Source organism: Lemur catta, chromosome 1 (assembly GCF_020740605.2).
Source record: "Lemur catta isolate mLemCat1 chromosome 1, mLemCat1.pri, whole genome shotgun sequence".
Taxonomy (NCBI): domain Eukaryota; kingdom Metazoa; phylum Chordata; class Mammalia; order Primates; family Lemuridae; genus Lemur; species Lemur catta.
In genome coordinates, this window is record NC_059128.1 from 269,636,819 (window position 1) to 269,645,570 (window position 8,752).

Here is an 8,752-nt window from a genome sequence, read left to right on the forward strand (position 1 = left end):
CACCCTGTGGATATTGAGCAGTTTTGCCAGTTTTGCATTTATTTGTAAATTCATTTCAGCATTTCTGCCATAAATGTGTTGTCCTTTGAGTTCTTTTGATCTGTTATACATTTCATTGGTTCCCTAATTAACTGAGTTAAGTAAAATCTTTGACATATGCTCATTTTATATTTGTAGGAGAGTCGTCATTTCATCTTCTTTTAAAATTCATCGTTTAACAAAGTGTTTATAGCAAGTGTTCTCCATCAGTTTTCTGTAACAGATATTAAGTTATCATAGCTGATAGATTCAAGATGAACTTCAAGATAAGTTCAGGGAGGCAGAGATGAAGGAAGGATAATAAAACACTATTAGCTATGATTTTCAAGAGCCCACTTTCAGAGACAGAGATGATGAAGCTTCTAGAATCAATGTTTAAAAGATTCAAGGGCCCAAGAAGAGTGGATAGAATAGAGGGCAGAATTGGTAAATGAATAAGGTACCAAAAGTAAACTCAATTTCATAATGTCACTTTTAGCAGACCCCATGTATTTAAGCATGATATTCATTTTAAGCTTAAATAAACTTGAACTTTTAAAATTTGTATTTAGCTGTGTTTCTCCTTTATAATTTTTTTTGGGTGGCAGATTGTATTTTCCCAAAGTGACTGCAACAATGTCTTCTATTTTACATGTTCTACTTACAGTGTGACATTGATACTCATCCCATTAAGAAAAGAGGGTCTATGTCCCTTCTTCCACTTTTAATCTGGATGGATTTATGACCATGGCAGAAATGATGCTGTATGACTTCCAACACTAGGTCATTAAAAGCATTCTCTTGGGACTATTGCTCTTGGAACCCAACTACCATCTTGAGAGGAAGCCCAAGCAGCTTGGGGAGATGCCCACCTGGAAAGGTCCATGTGGAGAGGAACCAACCCACAGCCTCAGATGAGATCCCATCTTATAGCCAGCATGAACTTCCCAGTCATGTGAGTCAGTCATTTTGGAACTGGGCTCTCAGGTCCTGAGTTGGGTTGTTCCAGCTGATGCTTCATGGAGCAGAGAGATGATCCTGTCCTACCAAGCCATGTCCAAATTGCAACCTTGTGAACTAAACAAATGATTGCTGTTGTTTTAAGTCACTACATCTTTAGATGGTTTGTTTCTTCATCATTGGTATTTTATGCTGTAGATATTACCCTTCATCTTTACTTACCTTTATGTCCAAAATTAAAGACACCACCGCTAAAACTACCAAACTACAACACCCAAAAACAAAACCAAAACAAACCACTGCAAGAACCTGAAATTTGTGTTGATAACATCTGGCTGACACTGAAATAGATAAACATCATGAAATATCTTGTTATATCAGGTGGCTCTGAAAATTTGTACGTTGAATATTTCGAATGAATTAAAACTCCTCTAATAAGGAAGTATTAGAAAATGACTGTACTATATTAAATTTATTCATATGGTATGAGAAATATGGACAAATGGTAAACCCATATAGTCCACATTCTTTGTAGATTCAGAGGAAATTTGGAAAATGTTTTCTGATTATAATCATATGGCATTTTTGAGAGCAAATTTAGAATTGTTTGCAATCACCACGGTTATTCATAAATAAAGATTTAGATGGAAAATTTTGTGTGTATGTTTTGTGTGGGCGTGTATCCTCTGAGGGGTTTATCCTACTCACTACAATGTGTGCTTTGGCTCATCCGATTATTTCTGGCTCAGGGATACAGACGCTATCATTGTCTTGAGACCCTCAAGTTCAGGTTCACCAAATTTCTTTATCTCCTTCCAATATCAGTTTCAGTCTAATCATCTTTCTCTCCCTAAATTCAGGATGTCTCTGCCAAACTCTGATAGCTACTAATTTTCCTCAATTTCCTCTTTTCAGGCTGACTTGCCTGCCCAGAAGTACTATTTTTTATTATGGTAAAATATACATAACATAAAATTTACCATCTTAACTATTTTTAAGTGTACAGTTCAGTGACATTAAGTACATTCACATTGGCAATCTGCTGGCAGAATTCTGTCTTCCTGAGGGGAGAAAAGTCTCTTTCTGAAGGCCTTTCAACAGATTGTATGAGTCCCACATTATGAAAGGTAATCTGCTTTACTCAAAATCTACTGATTTAACTATTAATCTCATCTAAGAAATACCTTCACAGCAACATTCAAGTGTGTTTGACCGAATATTTTGGTACTGTGGCCCAGCCAAGTTGACACATAAAAAAATTAACCATTGTAATACCTCATTTGGTTCATCATTTTCCAGCTTCTAATTTACCTTAGTCATTGACCAGGTTTCAGAGTTCTCATAAGTTATTCGTATGTGTTTCCAAATAATTTTGAGCACAAATTTTATCTTGACAATTGAATGACATTTTTTTAAAGCTTGGATTAAGATTTATTTTTTAATATCCTACCTGTACCACATATTATAGCATTCAGAGGAAAGTTAGTATTCATCAAACACTAATTAAGCATTTACACAGCCTCTAAAGCCTCAATTTAGTGTTGACTTCCTTCCTGGCATTACCGGCATACCTTCAGGGTACCCATCAGGCTTTCATGGAATCCTTATTGGTTATAGTTATTGTCATTTTACCCCAAGTTTAAAATGGTTTAATGGGCCATTTTTTTTTACCATTTCTATTACAATTTCCCTAAAAGAAACCTCTGTTCTAAGTTTCTTTCTACCTCTAAGATTTGTTCCAGTTTCTGCCATACCTCTAGAAATGTCATTCTTAGTGTATCCTAATACTATCCATTGTTTAAATCATAGTTCAAATTCCTTTTCCTCCACAAAGACTTTCTCAAGCATCTCAGTCTACATCACTCTCCGTTTACTCTATTGCCCATTTTATCTGTAACCCTTGATGTTGGCAACAAAGCACAGAGGACCACATTTTGTTGTTGTTCAGTGATTTTATCTGAGAAGTTGACTTTCCAAAGGTGAATGTGGAGATATTCACTCTTGTATCTGTTTTACCTCTCCCGCAAAAGAAAATCAAAAGCTCTATATAGAGAAATAATTAGTAAATATTTTTTAAAAAATGAATTAATAAAAACATACTAGGATCTTGTTCAGTGTAAGGTCAGTCTTTTACGGTTCTGAACTTTGGCTTGGGTTTGTAGCCAACATATATGTGTTAGGTAAGTGTTTTTTAGTTTGTTTATGTGTGATTTTGGAAAGCAACATTTTCTGATTTTGAATTAATGGTATTTTAATGATTATACCAAAATCTTATCTTTTGAGCATTTTTTTTCCTACATGAATTCAGAGCTGTTTCATTCGAACACTAAGTTTATTTACCAAGCTGAAAAGCCTCATGTCCTCTTGGGCAATCTCCAGCCGGAGTTATCTATGAATGATACTTTAGGGACCCTCTTTACAGACTGAATCTGGTTTTTTTTTTTTGTACAACGCAAATAAATAAAAACATAAAGTACATGGAAAAACATATGAGCTAAAAACTATTTCTGCAATTAGCTTGTGTATATCTGTTTAAGTTCATGCAGACCATTAGGTTCTATTCACAACCCCCTTATAAATTTTTTGTAGAACCTTCCAGGAGCCACTTCTCGTTTTCAAGCTGGTCTAATATTTCCAGCAATCATGTCAGTGTTTATCATTTTGTTTGGGTTTGGGACAGTGGCACAGCACTTTAACATTGCTTTCATGTTCCAGTATGTCAAACAACGTATAAATATCAAGTATTTTTAGTCTCTGCATCATCATTGTTACAGGATTCTAGACTCCCAGTGTGCATTTCATCCCTAGGGTACAAAATCACAGTGAGTCATTTCACTAGGAAATAAAAGAACTTTCCATCCAAGTGCTGTTAAAGTTTTCATGCTTCAAACTGTGTATTAGAGTCCCTAAAGCATTTATAGTCATAGCAACTAGTTTTTCAAATTTTGTATATAATCACTTTCATTAAGCATTTAATCTAAAAATCAATCTAGTAAAAATTTAATATATGTTTAAGAGGTAAATATGTAGGCTTTTAAAGTTGTGAAGCCCCTACATTTTCTAGTTTAGAATTTGTTTCTCTTTGATGAGGTTAAACAAGGCAACCAATCTCTGGTACAGTTCTCATTTATCTCCACTAGAGGTCTCAGTTGATATCGTATTAATATTTTTTTTTCCCAAAGAAAACTAAGATATTGTACTGTTATTGTGGATGATCTGATAGCCAAATATTGCCACAAAGAGCAATAACCATACTTTGGAATAACATTACTTTTTAGAATCCATTATAAATAAAAACAAGTTCTAGTACTTTTTCCAATGTTTATATTTAATTGTACATTTCCCCTTACAACAACGTCCTATGTTCACCATTTAAAAACATCATTTGTAAAAGTCACAATATTCTTTATGCACATGAACAAATAGAGATAACAATGTTTTTTACGTGACAAAATCACAATAAATGGGAAATTTATTTCGAGTCATGTCTAATGAAAACCACCTACACTCTCACTTTTTCTTATGGCCATGATTTTAAATACCTAGAAGCTCTGATTTTTGTCATTAAACTTATTTATCAAAAGTGTGTGCTATTTAATATCTAATTTATTCTGAAAAGTGAACCAAGGAAAGAGGGAATCTGGAATTTTTGTTTCAAGAACATAGACAGTACAAGTAGAAGCTTAAGACCTTGTTCCTCCAGGGCAGTCATCACCACAATCGAAATTGTCTCAATTATAACAAAAATAAAACTGCCCAAAAGCGTGTCATAAAGTTGGGAATTGCTTAAGTTTAATAAGAAGAAATATATATTTATTTTATTATAAATTCAATACTCTGGAAAAACAGATTTATTCTTTGTGATAGAATTCACCACACATATTGCCTGTTGCTTTTGCAGCACTGTCTAGGTCATGGGTAACCCTCGCTTATCTAAGCTTCTGTTAGGGCTGATAAACTTGTCAACTTCTAGAAGCTTCTGAAGGCCAATTGAACTCAGATCAGTTCTTATTAGCAAGAAACCTTCTGAAGTAAGTGCGAGTGGGGCTGAAAGCATTGAATCATCTAGACATAGTCTGCCATGTGCTCCATATGTTAATATCAATAACAAGTAATATTTCCCCAATGTGCCAGAAGCTTCACATGTAATATCTCACTTATTTTAGAGTAATCCTTTAAGGTAGCTCCTCATTTTACAAAAGATGAACCAGAAATTTAAAAAGGGTAAGTAATTTGCCAGTTTACAACTACAGATATGTCAACATCAGTAGCAGTGAGGGCCCAGATTCTCCTACAAAGCTACCTGAGCCATGGTAACTGGTAGATGTTTTAAGTCATGCTTGCTCTTTGCAGGAAGCACATATGTTTGTCAATGAGTAAACTTTCATTGAGTTTCTACTATGTGGGGACTACAATTCTAGCAACTCAACAGGAGGGAGAGCTATAAAGAAAAAGATGTGGTTTTATTATTAAGAAACATAAAATCCACTTATAAAGAGAAAGCAAAAGAGCATAAAATCTAGATGAACACTTTTAAAGGGAATACGTGTCTGCTGGGCTCAGCACATGAAAACATACAGTTCAAAGTGAAAACTTTCAAGCGATTCTGTGCTAGATAAGGGTCATTTCAACTAAATATATTTCTTTTTTTAGTAAACAATTAAAATGACAGTATAATGGGGGGAAATTGAAAAAACTAATGTTTTAAAGGAAATTGCCTTGGCTATCACAGTGATATCCGCCTTTGTGTGGATCTCTGTGTCTTGAAGTCCAATATCAGGATATAATGAATTACATATGGCTTTTGGTTTTCCAAGTTGTTATCCAGCAATATGAAGTATTAGAAAAAGAAAAGGATCTTAGACCATAAAAATAAGATAACCCAATTCTCTTATTTTGTTAAACAACTGCAAACTAGAAAAATGAAGTGACTCACTCAAAGTCACATATTTAGTTGATAAAAGATACAGGACTTCAAACTCAATGACTGTAAGCAAAAAGAATTGAAGAAACTTTTGCTTGTTCATTTTTAGTGCACTAAAATGTGTCATGAACGTGCAGCAAGACCTTCTCATTGGGAAACGGAAATGGCAGACAATGTAACCTAGTATAAACAAGGACTGCCTGTCTATGAACTAAGATTTTGAGGATACTGATTTACTGTAAAGAGCTTTAATGAGCACTAGGTTCTAGGGGGAGAAAAGATTGCTTCATGCATATATCTATGGGACTCTGGGTTTTGGGGGGCTTTAGCCAGACATATGATAGTTACTTTAAGTTATAGTCATCATAAGCTATCCCCTTTTCCTCCTAGCGCAGATACAGTGATATGTGTGTATATATTATACATTTTCTCACTATGCTCTCTGTGCATACATTTGTACTCTTATTTGGTAGGACCAAATATGTATTTTATAGCATAAATTTTGGTGTCAAGTTGAAACACATCAGTCAGTATGAAGAGTGTAGTACAGAAATATAGATGGTTCTTTGTGGAGAAATATAAAAATCAAACATGACAGAAAGAGTTATATGTATTCTAACAAGTAACGGGGCTGGTGGCAAAGGTCTTTGTCAACAGGACAGGGTATATATGCCATTAAGTACTAACCTGTCTCCCTACTGATTTTGCCTTGGAAATACTGTCCTATTCTAAACTGTTATTTTAGTATCTACCACCATATAAAAATTAGTAGTGTTTACTAGATCTCAGGTACTAGTTTAAACACTTTGCAGGTATTACAGAATTGGATCCTTTTACCAACTGTATGAAATAAGTTACTGTTATCATAATTCTCATTTTATAGATGGAAGGAGGTAAGAGTAAGGCAAGTAAATGGAAGAGGTGGGATTCAAGTCCAACTAGCCTGATTCCAGATTTTGCATATTCAGCCACTATGTCAACAACTTCTCAATGTGACTGAATCTTTTTCAAGAGACAAACCAAAACCCACATTCAAAAGCTCTCTGGCCCTTTTAAGGTCGTCATTTGGGAAGTACACACACCTTTTCTAGTAACACTGCCATGGCTTAAATATTTCTGAAATATAATCCATGGAATTAACTTCATAGCCTGCAGCTCATTCTTTGAATATCTCCTGTAGTAGCAAATCTCTCTTTGAAGGAGGATTTTATTTTGGATATAACCAAGGTCCTTTGCAGCCAAATACAATGACTAAAGTGGGTCTCTAAGCTGGGTGATGCCATTTTTGGTCAAAAAAATGAAATGAAACATGTTAGGGAGGCAATGGGACAGGTTGTTTCTCTGAATTAGCTCTGAGGACAGTTCTAAGGAGGAGCCCTAGAATCTTTGGAGCAATTGGCTGCTCTAAATAAGTTCATGGCTTGCAGCCCAAAGTGATTAGACTTGGGGTTAGTGGTTGGTCAATTTAGATACCCAAGTCTGGGCATGTTTTATCTTCAAAGGTCACATCCCTTGCCTCTGTAAACTGAATTTATTTTTCAAATGTTTATAATAATCTAAATATTCAATAAATTCTCTAGATAACTTTCCAGAAAGCAAATTGACTTATCTAGTTGAATAAATTAGATGAAGCCATCAAGGCAGGTGGTATCTTTCTGGGTCTTTATTTTTGCTCCATGCTGGAAGGGTTTTCTATTCCCTGTTCTACCCAGCCCATCTGGTGACATTATCTGTACATGGCACTAGTCACTATGAGGAACTGAGCAAGAACAGATCACATGGATCAGCCCCTTTTGTTCTTGCTTCTTCTTTGCCAACATTTGGAATATCTCCCCCGCCTATTTCAAGTCCTTTAAACCTGAAGTGCCACATTTATCTCTGTAGTCCTCCCTTGACCCTTTGACCCAAAGGTGATCTCTCCCTTCTGTATTCTGGCTCACATTATGCATACAATTAATTGGACTCACTTCCTCAGATTGTGAATTAACTTTTATTGTGTATATATTTTATTTCTTCAGCTATATTGTAAGACTGAAGGGAAGAATTTTTCTTTCTCCCTCTCTTTCATCTTCCTTTACTTTCTTCCTATTTTTCTTCATTTTATCTTTTCTTTATCTCCTTTTTTTTTCTTTTTTGTGGGCTCTTGCTCAGTCCCTATGACAGTGCCTTACACAAAATAGGGATCCAGTGATATTCACTGTTTCTTACTAATAGCTATTACATAAGCAGAATGAATGATCTAATTGCCTATCCTGCAGATTTATCTTCCTTACGATAATTTTCTTAAGAAAATGTTGTTTTTCCTTTTCTCCCTTCCTCCTTCCCTTCTTTCTTTCCTTCCTTCCTTCCTTTCTTCCTTCTTTTCTTTTTTTTCCTTGACTCATGCCACTTGAAAGATTATATTTCAGGAAAAGGCAACATGAATTAAGCATTTTTATCGTTTGTTCTAGGTGATTAAGTACAAATATATTGACAAAAATTGACTCTATCTTTTTTGCAGGTGATGTTTTTCTTAAAGATATGCTGTTAAGATATAATTGACTGTTCTCACTACATAAAACCTTTGGGGTTGACAATTTGGTTCCTCAGCAGTCTCTGTGAAAATATTACTTAAAAGTAAGCATTTGTAACAGTACTAGTTTCCTATCTCCTTTGGCTTCTGAATATAATTAATAAGTATAATACCCTGAAATCTGGAGATGGACAATCTTGCTGTTTTAGATGCTCTGTAATCAACATTCACATTTTAGCTTGTACCTTTTCTGCAGTTATTGATAATTAAAGTCAGATATGGTAACAAGAACTAATGATGTGGTCCCACAGTTTGTGCATGGCAAAACTCCTCAAAAA